This window comes from Lynx canadensis, chromosome D4 (genome assembly GCF_007474595.2).
Source record: "Lynx canadensis isolate LIC74 chromosome D4, mLynCan4.pri.v2, whole genome shotgun sequence".
Lineage (NCBI taxonomy): Eukaryota > Metazoa > Chordata > Mammalia > Carnivora > Felidae > Lynx > Lynx canadensis.
In genome coordinates, this window is record NC_044315.2 from 1,000,384 (window position 1) to 1,013,164 (window position 12,781).

Below are 12,781 nucleotides of genomic sequence, written 5' to 3' on the forward strand. Positions count from 1 at the left end.
CACACTGCGTGTTTGGGGGGGGGGGGCTGCCAGCAGATTCCCATCCTCCCTCCCCTGAAAGGCAGTCCCCTAAATACACAGAGCTATGAAGGCTGAATCACTTTGGTTCATCAGGAGCTGAGAGTGAGGGTCCCGATGGGAGAGGATGCGTGCGTGGGGCTGCAGTATGCAGCCGGGACGGTGGTGGGCCCCGAACTCAGGGCCTGGGCCTGGGTGCTGGTGGCCACCCTGTGTCACCCTACTTCTTGAATCAGAGAAATTGAGGGTTTCCTTCTAGACCACTGGGACAAAGTGAATGTTGCAATAAGTACTTAAGTACTGTTAAGAAACGCTAACCATCATCTGAGTTTTCAGCGAGCCACGATCTTTTTGCTGGTGGAGGGTCTTCCCTCAGTGTTGAAGGCTGCTGACCCCTCAGGGCAGTGGCGGCTGACCCCGCAGGGAGGTGGCGGCTGTGGCCATCTCTGGAAATAAGACAACTGTGACGTTTGCCACGTTGACTGACTCTTCTCTCAAGAACGATTTCTCTGTAGCACGTGATGCTGTTTGGTAGCATTTTACACACAGAACTTCCTTCAAAACCGGAGTCTATCCTGTCACACCCCGTCCGCTGCTTTGTCAGCTAAGTTCGTGTGATATTCTCAATTCTGTGTTGTCATTTTGACACTCTCCACAGCATCGTCACCGGGAGCACACTCCGTCTCAGGAAACCACTTTCTTTGTTCATCCACGGGAAGCAAGTCCCCATCCGTTGGAGTTGTATCCTGGGGTGGCCCAGCTCCCTGCCGTCTTCAGGCCCCCCTTCTGCTTCCGGTTCTCCTGTTGCCACACGTCTGCGGCGACTTCCTCCCCTGGAGTCCTGAACCCCTCAAAGTCCTCCCTGGGGCTGGAACCAGCTTCTTCCCAACTCCTGTTCGTGTTGAATCGTGACCTCTTCCCACGAATCCCCAGTGTTCTTCATGACATCTAGGATGGTGACTCCTTCCCAGGATGTTTTCAGTTTACTCTGCCCAGATCCATCAGAGCAATCGGTGTGTATGGCAGCTATGAGCTCACGAAAGGTGTCTCTTAACTAATGAGACTTGGAGGTCAGAATTACCCCTCGATCCATGGGCTGCAGAATGGTGGTGGTGTTGGCAGCAGGCGTGAAAGCAACAGTAATCTCATTGCTCGTCTCCATCAGAGCGCTTGGGTGACCAGGTGCAATGTCTTTGAGCAGTAATCTTTGGGAAGGAACCTTTTCTCCTGAGCAGCAGGTCTCAACAGTGGGCTTGAACCAGTCGGTCAACCGTGTTGTGGACAGATCTGCTGTCCGCCAGGCTTTGTTGTTCCAAGTAAAGAGCACGGGCGGGGGAGATTTTGCGTGATTGCTACGGGCTTAGGATTTTCAGAATGGCCAGGGAGCTTCCACCTGGCTTCCACCTCAAGTCACCAGCTGCATCCGCTCCTGAGCAGAGTCCGCCTGTCCCTGGAGGCTTTGAAGCCAGGCACTGACTTCTCCTCTCCAGCCATGAAAATCCTAGGTGGCACCTTCTTCCGGCAGAAGCCTCTTTCATCTGCATGGAAAGTCTGCTGTTTAGTGTGAGCACCTTCCTGAGTCCTCTCGGCCAGATCTTCCGGATAATTCCGGCAGCTTCTGCGTCAGCACGTGCTGCCTCACCTCGCACTTGGGCGTCACAGAGAGAGCTTCTTTCCCCAAACCTCCTGAACCAACCTCTGCCAGCTCCTACCTCTTCTGCTCCTTCCTTACCCCCTCAGCCTTCGCCGGATCGAAGAGTCTGGGCCTTGCTCTGGGCGAGGCTTTGGCTGAAGGGAACGTCGTGGCCGCTTTGATCTCCCATCCAGACCGGCCAGACTTCCTCCATATCAGCAGTCAGGCTGTTTCCCTTGCTTATCACCCACCCGTGTGTCCACTGGAGTGGCGCATGCGTGCGGTGTCCTTCAAGGACTCTTCCTGTGCCTTCACAACTTGGCCACCTGTTTGGCACAAGTGGCCTAGATTTCAGCCTGGCTTGGGTTTCGCCCTGTCTTCCTTACGAAGCTTAATCTTTTCTGGCTTGTGACTGAACGCGAGAGACGCGTGACTCCTCCTTTCACTTGAACGCTTGGGGGCCGTTGTGGGGTTCTGAGTGGGCCTAATGTCAGTACTGTTGTGTCTCAGGGAATGGGGAGGCCTGAGGAGGGGGGCAGAGATGCAGGGGGGGACAGGTGAGCAGCCAGAACGCGACAGTTCATCAGTTACCAGTTCAAGTTTATCAGTTAAGTTCACCATCTTATATGGCTTGGCTCGCGGTGCCTCAGCTTAGCATGGTAACATCAAAGATCACAGATCACCGAAACAAATATAATAATGGTGAACAAGTTTGGAAAAATGGTGCCAAAAGACTTGTTCCACACACGGTTGCCGTAAACCTCCCGTTTGTGAAAAACTGCAGGGAAGTGAGGTGTGCCTGTATACGCACAATGATTTTCTTTCTCATGGGGTTAAAAAAAGGCCCGTAGACACGGCACCCCCTCAGTGACGGGCGTCAGAGTGCTGTGTCACAGGCCAGGGGCCACTTCGCCTGGGGCGTTGCCCCCACTCACCAGGACCTCCCGTAACTGTCCTGTTCTGTCTGCAAGGCTCCCAAACGCCACCTCGGGTAAGGGACTGAGGCTGCAAGTTCTCCATCGCATCCCAAAGGCTCCTTTTGGCTGGGATGACTGAACTGAACTGTCAAAGGTTTTCAGAGCAATTCTGCTTCTGTGTTGTTTACGTAAGGAGGCAATGGGACTGCCCAGCAATCAGGCCCTCACTCTCTCACGCTGACATCTGGCGCCCAAAGCCAGGTGTGGGCTGCGAGGCCGTCCTCGGCCACTCGGTCGTCCTTTGTGCCGCCTGGCTTCCGGCTACATGCTCAGCAGCGCCCAATTTAGGGGGCATTTTCTGTCTTTGAACAATATGCACTTTCAGTGGAAAGGAACCTAGAGAACAGTTTGCAAAAGTGTGTTTTCAGAAAGCAGAATTACATTCCGGGTCCATTCCTCCTGGGTTTCTTGACCGCATTTTTCCTCAGAGAAATTTAAGACAGCTAAGTAGAAATTAAATTTTCCATGTATAAACAGACGTGGAGACAGTAGTGCCTCTGACGGCAACTGCTGGAGGTTTGGAATCTCGAATGAGCAATAAGAGTTTACCGTCTTATTTTTAAATAGGTTGACTGTTCTCCCAAATGCAAATACGATAAACGTTCTTTGTAAAAATGCATATATTCCTGAGAAGCAAGGAGAGGAAAATGGAAAACCCCAGAAGCCCAGCCCCAGAGCCGGCAAGCCCAGCGGCCCGCACGTCCGTGGGGAGTTTGCTGTTCCCTCCCGGGTCTTGTCCGGCACTGGGTGGGTGGGTGTTCAGGCACCTGCCGGCTGACAGAGCTGACCCCTCCAAAGCCCGTTGTGTCCCACCGCCTCAGTGCCCGACACTGTCCCACCCTGGCCTGACGGTCCTCCCCAGAGTAAGCAGGAGGGGCGGGGCGCAGGGAGCCGTGCAGGGATGAGAGGCGGGTGAGCCTCCGTCTTGGGGAGCTGCTGGGAGACTGAGTGAAGGCCTCGCGCATCCCCGAGCCTCGGTTTCCTCGTCGCCGCCGGTACCGGGATGCTCCCCTGCAGGGCCTTGGCTCGCCCTGCTGCCCTGTGCCCCGTGGCAGTGGCCCGCTGTCCCGGCCACATCCTCTGCTGGCTCCCAGCCTGGCCTTGGCAGCTGCTTGGCCTCCTGAGACATGGCTTCCCTTCTGGGAGCAGGGAGGCGGGGTGTCCCCGAGGCTGCTCCTCCTTCACTCTGTGGGGACGCAGGGGCTGCGATGCCAGGTGCCGACGTTGTGGGGAGGGCAGGAGCGTCCAGCCTGCGCCCCTGTGCTGGGTGTGGACGGTGCTGCGGGGGGCGCCCTGGGCAGAGGGCACAGGGTGACGGGCGGGGTGTGCTGGCTAATGTGGAGGAGCTGCGAGGACTTGGGGCTCGGCCCCACGTCCATTTCTGTTGTGCTGGGGATTCTGGGAGCTGCCCTGTTTCCCTGGATAAGTCACTGTTTGTCTTAACAATCAGAGGACTCCATTAGCCCCTTTTTCTTTGAATTTTTAAAAAATGTTTATTTTTGACAGAGAGAGAGAGTGCAAGTGGGGGAGGGACAGAGAGAGGGAGACACAGAACTGGAAGCAGGCTCCGGGCTCCGAGCTGTCAGCACAGAGCCCGATGCGGGGCTCGAACTCACAAACCACAAGATCATGACCTGAGCCGAAGTTGGACCTTTAACCGACTGAGCCACCCAGGCGCCCTCCATTAGCTCTCTCTTAAAAATTAACCTTTTTATTCTGCAATAACTAACTGTACGTTCACGTGTGGTTTACGCAGCCTCCCCGGAGGGTGACGTCCTGCACAACCGTGGAGTGCCGTGCACAGCAGGACGTCCGCACGGGCACAGCCAGGTGTGAACTGCCTAAGGACGCAGCTCGCCTGTGCTCCGTGAACGCACGTCCATGGACGATGCTCTGTAGGTGGAGCTTGGGGCTGTTTCAAATGGACGCGCCGGGTCTGCCGTGCACCCAGCGTGTCGGGGCTGCGGGCGTGCCTCAGCTCGGCCCTGCACCCCTGGGGCTCACGGGGCTGTGTGCGGGTCGGGGCTGTGGGGAATGAGGCTGCACATGTGCGTGCAGGTGTCTGCATGGACGCAGGACTTCACGTCTCCGTACGGACACGAGGCCACTGCTGTGTCCTGGGTGGTGGCCTTTTCCTTCTAGAAGGACCTGCCGGGTCTTCCCAGAGCAGCAGCCCATTTGTGAGCCGGGTGTGGGTGGCCAGTTTCAGCACATCCTGGACGCCGTGGGCTGGCGTGGCCTGTCTCCATGTTCTCCTTCCCACACGTGTGAGGGCATCGAACCCCGGCCAAGCTCGCACTTGTCAATTTTCCCATCAGGGCTCGTGGCCCCAGGTCCCGAAAGTTTTCTCCTGTTTTTCTTGAAGTTAGTTTACATTTTACGTTTGATCTATGACCCACTTTGTGCTGGTGTATCAGGCGTGTGGTTTAGGTCGGGTTTCTTGTTTGCCTGTGGAGGTCCCGTCCTCCGAGGCCATTTGTGGACAGGCTCTTTTTCCTCCCTTCGCACGGTTGGCAGCCCCCTACCCCCCCGCCCCCGCGGTGGGGCTCCCGCTGTGCCCCGTCGATGCCTGTGTGTGTCCCCCCGGCGCCACCCTGTCCCCTTTGCCGTGGCTACAGAGGGACCTTACTGTGGGGCCAGGGGCTCCTCCAGCGTCGTCCGCCTGCTCACGGCCACCTGCTGCCCGGGGACCCGTGCCCTCCATGTACCTTCTGGAATGAGCTCCTCTAAGGTCTACAGAAAGCCTTGCTGGGACCTTGATAGAAACTGAATTAAACTCACAGGTCATTTGTGGGAGAATTGACGTCGTTACTGTCTTGAATCCTCAGTCCATGAACACAATGTGCCTTTTTTAAGACTTCTGTTTCCTTCGTCATCATACTATACTTTTCAGCACCCAAGCTTAGCACATGCTTGTGCGTGTGTGTGTGCGTGTGTGTGTGTGTGTAAATGGCATTGTGTTTTTTGGATTTTGGCATCTGCACGTTCATCGCCAGCATATAAACATTCAAGCGATTTTCGTGAATTGATCTTGTGTCCGTGACTTGCTGCTTCTAAGTGTTTTTGTAGATTCATGGGATTTTCTTAGACAAGCGTGTCATCTGCACACATGGACACGTTTATTCCTTCCATGTGCTCCGCTCTGATGAGCAACAACAGTGACATCCTCTCCCGTTCCCACCCTGCAGAGGTGTTGTGGGATGAACGGTGCCCCCCAAATTCATGTGCTGAAATCCTAACCCCCAATGCCTCACAATGTGACCGTATTTAGAGACTGAACCCTTAAAAAGCTAACTAGTTAAAATGAGGTCTTGTGTGTGGGCCCTAATCCAGTGTGACCGGTGTCCTTATAGGCAGAGATGTGGACACAGACATGCACGGAGGGACGACCCCGTGAGGACACGGGAGAGGATGGCCGTCTACGCACCAGGAGGAAGGCCTCAGGGGAGGCCGGCCCTGCTCACGCCTGCCTCCCCAACTTCCCTCCCCCGGGACTGGGGCAGATGCATTCCTGTGGTTTCTACGGTATTTTGTTACAGCAGCCGGAGCAGCCCCCACCACAGAGGTTTTGCCGCCCCAACTTCATGCCCAAGTTCTGCCTGTTGATTCACTTTGCCTAGAATAGCCTTTTCCATCTGGCTTCTTATAAGACGCATCCCTGTCGCTGGTGTATCAGTAGCTGAGTGATGTTTCCTGTTAGGACCGTTCCACACTTGGCTGATTCATTCTCCAGTTGGTGGACATTTGGGTTATTTCCAGTTTTGAGCTATTATGAAGAAGGTTTCCACAGACATAGTGACCAGGTCTTTGTGGGGACAGGTGTTTTCTTTTCTCTTGGGGAGACCCCCCCCCCAGGAGTGGGATTGCTGGGTCGTAGGCGGGTGTATGCCAAGTGCTTCTGTCACCCCTCATCCTGTCGGCACTTGGTACCATCAGCCTTGGACTTTGGCCACTCTGATGGGCATGGCGGTATCTCAGTATCTCGTGGAGGCTTTAATTTACGTTTCCCTGATGACGGTGCTGCTGAGCCTGTCCCTGTGTGCTCCTTGTCTGTTTAGACAACGTTTGTAAGCCAAGTGCCTGGTCTAGTCTATTCCTCAATTTATTTTTATCAGATTCTTTGTCTTTACTGGTTCATAGGAATTTTTTTTTAACTTTTGTATCATTTGACTAGTGTTTACTATCACACTAGAAAAATGTGACAGATAGAATGTCTAATGTAGGAAAGAGGTGCTAAAACATTGCCAGAGGTGAAAACTAACCTTAACATCTTCCTGAAAGGTGTAGAAATAAAAGTAGGGAAAGAGAAAGGCACATTTCACAAGATTATTTCAGTAATAATATCTTGTCCCAGAGGCAACAAACAGCAAACTAGCCTTATTTTAAAACATGTATCCATAGGAATTTTTTATATATTCTGTACACAAGTCCTTTGTCAGATGGATATATTACAAGTACTTCCTCCTACTCTGCAGCTCCCCTTTGGATAAGCACAAGCGTCATGTCGGTGACGTTTGGTTTATCACGTTTTTTTCTGTGGCTTTTAGGCCCGAGACATCTGCATGCCTTGAGGGCGTAGGTGTCTCGCCTGCGTGTTTTTAGAAGCTCTCTAGTGCTCGCGGTTAAGACCGATCCGTCCCAGCTATTGTGTGTGAGGTGAGTGACGGCTGAAGTCCACCTGTCCGTGCGGTGTCCACTTGCTAATGCACACTTGTGAGGGGCTGTCCCGTCCCAGTGAGCGCTCACACCATCAGCCAAAACCAGCTGACCACGTGCGCGTGACTGCAGTTCTGGACTCCCCATCCTGCTCATTCATATGTTCCTCCATCCTGACCCGCCGACACTACCTGTCTTGTTTTAATTCAGTTTAATTTTGTTATTATAGGAATTATTTTACTTAATGAACTAAACCATTTTACTTATTATAGAAACCTCTGCACTGTGGTAATGGACAGAAGCGGTTCCCCATTGTCAGCCATTCATGGCTGTGATTTCCCTCCTACAGACACGGCCGTGTGTCATGTTCTTGTTCATCTGTGGGCACGAAGGACTGGCACGTGCAGGGGTCACGGCACACAGGGCTGTGAGCCATTTCGTCATCGTTGTTTTGGTGGAGGCTCCAGATTGCCTTCCACGAGGTGCAGGGAGAGGGGTGCTCCCCAACCACTGTTTGCACCTGTTCAGGCCTCCCTTCTTCTCCGGGGTAGCAGTGCCCCCATCCTGTGCTCCCCCCTCCTCCTCCCCCCTGTGCTCCCCCATCCTCCCCCCCGTGCTCCCCCATCCTCCCCTCCTGTGCTTCCCCATCCTCCTCCCCTGTGCTCCCCCATCCTCCTCCCCTGTGCTCCCCCATCCTCCCCCCTGTGCTCCCCATCCTCCCCTCTGTGCTCCCCCACCCTCCTCCCCCCATGCTCCCCCATCCTCCTTCCCCCCGTGCTCCCCCATCCTCCCCCCCGTGCTCCCCTATCCTCCTCCCCCGTGCTCCCCATCCTCCCCAACTGTGCTCCCCTATCCTCCCCCCCCCGTGCTCCCCATCCTCCCCCCTGTGCTCCCCCATCCCCCCCCCCCCGTGCTCCCCATCCTCCCCCTTGTGCTCCCCCATCCTCCCCCTGTGCTCCCCTATCCTCCTCCCCCTCTGTGCTCTCCCATCCTCTCCCTGTGCTCCCCATCCTCCTCCCCCGTGCTCCCCCATCCCTCCCCCTGTGCTCCCCTATCCTCCTCCCCCTCTGTGCTCCCCCATCCTCTCCTTGTGCTCCCCATCCTCCTCCCCCTCTGTGCTCCCCCATCCTCTCCTTGTGCTCCCCATCCTCCTCCCCCGTGCTCCCCCATCCTCCTCCCTTGGGCCCCTTCGTGCTCCCCCCATCCTTCTCCATTTATCAAGTGTCAATATTTTGCCCTATTTGTGGTCTCCCCACATAGACAGGTAGGCTTTTTTCTCACAACCATTTTTTTTTTAAATGCAGCACTCACAACTAGAACATTCTGTGGCCAGTACTTCATCCCGTTTTAGAGACCAGCCGGGTCAGCCCATGAGGAGTCCTTGCCACCCCAGCCGTCAGCCAGGTGCTTCTCTGTACTGACCCAGGACCGTGCAGTCCACCCGCCAGTGCTCAGGCCTTGGTTGTTTCCAGGCTTGCTCTTACCCGCCCTGGTGCAGGGAGCCACCTGGCCCTCGCCACCACGCACCTGTGCGGTACGCTCAGCACTGATTTTGGAGTGGTCAGTGCTGGGTCAAAGGGCAAGTGTCCCCTTCCCTCGCCCCACCCATCCTGTGGAGGGGTCTCTGCTAACCTGACGGGGAGAGAGGGTACGTGGGTGTGGGCCGTAGCTGTCCCATCACATGTGTGGCAGGCCACTTAGATTTCCTTTTCTGTGAGCTATCAGCTTCTGGATCATTCCACAGCCCACGCATCCCTCATTCCTCACGAGGACTAAATGACGGAGGTGACTCATCCAATGGAGGCCAGCTGTCTGAATCTTGAAGAAGACACAAAACCGAGCCAACTTGCAATGAGACGAAGTGCGGGCTCAGTGGAGGCCCTGCACGTGAAAACAGCAGACAGGTGGCTCTGCGTCCAGTGACCGTCTTTACCACCTGTGTCCCTCACGTTGCCTCCCTGGTTGAAGTCATTCAGGACATGAAAGGCTGTGAGAAGCATGATTCTGAGGGAAAACAGCGTGGCTCGTGGTCCCACAACACGATCGTTCCATCCATTAAAACATGAAGTATTGATTTTGGAATAATTTTAGAGGCACAGACGAGTTGCAGAGACAACACGAGGGGCTGCTGGGTAGCCTGGACACAGCTTGTCCCGATGTCCACGTGCACACAGTGGGCTCCGTTTGTCCAGAAGCTTAGCCTGGGGGAAATGCCACTGGCCACAGATTCAGGTTTACCCACATCCGATGCGGGGCACCACAATGTGTTTAGTAAACATGGAATTTTAATGTTTGTGCCCAGAAATCTATCAAAGGACAGGAGAGAGAATTTGGCTATCTTGGCAAGGTTTTTTTTCTTTGCAAAGAAATAAACACTTTAATTCCGGATGTTTTCAACAAGGGGCAGGACCGGAGGGGGCACAGGGCTCCCACCGTCCAGGGCTGGGTCATGTGAGCAGCGCCCGTGGAGGGTGGGTGCATGGAAGACGGGAAGGCACGTGCGGCCTTCCCCCAGAGAGCCTCGGACCCCGTGAAGCCCTCTGGGCTCACCGAGAGTGAGCAGCACAGAACGGGTCTTCACCGCCATCAGGGAGCCCTTCCGGGTTGAGGCCCCAGTTTGGTCTGTGGGGCCACTGGTTAAATCATTGGATAGAGAAATAGTGCCTTAAAACAAGACTGCCTGTTGGTGTCTCTCCCCCGTGGCCTGACACCCTCTGACCTTAGGTCACCCCTGGCCCTTTTTCCTGATGACCGCAGCATATCACCTATCACTGCATAACAAACAACCTAAACCACGTGGCTTAAAATGACAGTAAACACTTATCAATTCTATTGGCGTTGGTGGGTCAGGAATTTAGGTGCAGCCTGGCTCTGGTCAAGGTCTCTGGTGAGGCGGGGGCTGCAGTCTCACCTGACGGCCGGACAGGCAGGGATCCGCTCCCTCATTCTCCCTCGAGGCAGGCTGGTGCCGGCTGCTGGCCTAAGGGTCCTCACCACGTGGCAGCGGCTCCCCCAGAGCCGGCGGCCCAGGAGGGAAAGGCAGACCTGACCTTGGAGGTCGCCCTCTTCGTTTCTGGTGTCCCAGTGGCATGTCACCGGGTCAGCCCCAAGCAAAGGGCACAGGTGTGCAGTGAAGGAACACCCAGATGTGACTGTTCCCCGGCCATCCTGGGAGCCGGCTGTCACAAGTGTGTTCCTTGTTGGACGGTGCCACCTCCCTCTCCCTGGTTGACATGCCTCCCCCCCCCCCCCCCCGCCACCCACCACAGGATGTTCTCCAGCCAGGCCGCGCCCCACTGCACTTTTTGTTCATCACTCTTGGGTCTTTATACCTGGCCTGCTGCCGTGCCGTGTGCCCTCATCCCTGCCTTCTTAGGCCACTTGTGTGCAGCAGGGCTCCGGGCCTGGGTCCTCAGGTCCTGATGGGGTCCCACGGCCAGTGTCCTGGCCCAGGGATGTCAGCGGGCAAGGGCCACGCTGGGGGAAGGTGGCAGGTGCTGCTCTTGCCACACCTGAGCCGGGAGCATCTGGAGGGTTCCCCTGCCACGGGCCAGGCCCTCGTTCCACCCAAAAACCCCATGTACCCCGTATTCTCTCCATTTTATGGCGCAGGAAGCGGGGCTCTGAGAGGCTCTGTGGCACAGAGCTCTTGGCCCAAGAGCCGGGACGTGAGCCCAGGTGCCGGTGCGACACCGGCCACTGTCCTTCACCTGCCGGGTGGGGCAGTTCTGAGTCCTCAGTGAGGTGGCGGCGGGGGGCGGGGGGGCACACAGAATGCGCACCCGCCTCGGTCTTCACGTTCCCGGAAGGAAGTGTACCTGCGTCCATGCACACGGCGGCCCCCGCTGCGGGCTGACCTCGGTCGGCACCTTCCTCACAGACTCTCTCAGACCTCAGCTTAGAAGGAAGGCTATCTGGAGGTAAAGCCTGACCGCCCCCAACAGCAGGGCATGGGAGCGAGCGTGCTGTGTAGACCCCACTGGGGAGCCACGTGAGCTGTGGGGATGCACGAGGCAGGTCTTCGTGGGCCAGAGAACCCCGTTAGCTGCCCCTTTGCTCATTTCCTCACCCTCACGCGTTGCCTGTGTGTGCAGTGCTGCCCCGGGGGGCTCCACAGTGACCCCTGGCCAGCAACGAGGACATCAAGGTTCAAAGAATCACTTTGTCTCTAAAGAAGCATCATGGCGGGATGAAGAAGCCACCATTGGATGGTGGGCAGAACTCGTGGCCCGAGCTCTAGGACTCCACTTCTCAAGTATTTACTCCCCGAGGTCACGGAGTGTCGTGGGTAGGGTGGGCCCTTTTCACCGTTCCTCTGATGGTCTGTTGGCCCCTCCTCTCAGCTAGGGGACCCCACTGCTCACGTCTGCTGGACACCCCAAGATCGTGTGCTTGCAGATCTGTGCAGAAAAGCCCACAAGGCGAGCTGGAGGCAGGAAGTCTGGGGCCTCCGCCACGTCCGTGCCCAGGACAGTTCAGGGCACTGTGAAGCCACCGCAGGCCACGGTGCAGGGGCTCGGCGGGGCCTGGACAGCTCTCCAGCCGGTTCGGGCTGTACTTTCACAGAAGCGGCAGCTGGGGAACCAGTGAGCTTGGGCGTGTGACGACGCGGAAATGCAAAGGCAACGTCTTTGGTGACCTGTATTGCAAAACTAGCAAAAGGAAGTTGTGTTCGCTGCTGCCTGAGGTCCGCCCCGGACAGAAGCACACGCTCCCACGGAGAGCAGGTGAGTGGTTCCAGCTCCGGGGTCTTCGCCGGCCCCCGCAGCCTGTGCTGGTGCTGCACGGGGCACTCCCGGGGACGAGGGTGTGTTCAGAGCAGGGGCCGTTTGGGGTCGGTGGCTCCAAGGCAGGCACCGTGTGGTGGTGCGTGAGCAGCGTGTCGTGCGCACTCCTCTGCCCCCCCGGGGGCCTGTTTGTGAAGAACCAGGGTGCTGTGGGCCTCATCCAGCGGCAAGCACGCCGTTTGCCAGGACAGCACTCGGCATCGTCTGGGGCTGCTCAGACTGGCTGAGGTGAACGGAGCCCGGGAGGGGCCGGGGTCTGAGGCCCACCTGGCTCGGGGTGACCGCCCCCCTCCGTGGGTCCGGCCTGCACATTTGTCGCCGAGGCCCTGACCAGTGCTGGTCTTCCCTTGCCTGGGCTTAGGAGGCGGGGGTGGTCCCAGACACAGTCCCCGGGCGGGTAGGCCTTCCCACAAAATGTGGCTCTGGAAGGTTCTGCAACCTGCAATTTAGATGCTGACAGGGCTTGGCTGTGGCGGCCCTACTGGGGAGGAGGACCCCCTGGGAACCCCACACGGCTGACTCCTGGGTGGGGGCACAGCAGAGCAGGAGTGTGTCCAGGGGCACAGCTGCGCCCCGAGCACCCAGCTCCCAGGGCCCTCTGGGCTCGCGGTCGACTGGCTGACTACTCTGCCACTCGGGCAGGAGAGGAAACAGGGAGCTTTGGGCCTCGGCCTCGGGCCCAACTCAAACCTTCGGAGCCTGACAGCTCA

The 12,781-nt window shown here is 56.9% G+C and overlaps 1 protein-coding gene across 3 annotated transcripts in view; it reads left to right on the forward strand.

The window, feature by feature from the left end:
• The window catches only part of FGD3 (FYVE, RhoGEF and PH domain containing 3), a 51,669-nt gene that overhangs the window by 1,836 nt on the left and 37,052 nt on the right, over positions 1 to 12,781 (forward strand). For 2 of the 3 annotated variants that reach the window (XM_030293286.1, XM_030293288.1), the window contains exon 1: positions 11,909 to 12,011. The exons of the other annotated variant lie outside the window; for it this stretch is intronic. The gene's annotated coding sequence lies outside the window, so the exon portion shown is untranslated. Of the gene's footprint in view, positions 1 to 11,908; positions 12,012 to 12,781 lie in introns of those variants that run through there. 3 annotated transcript variants of the gene reach the window in all.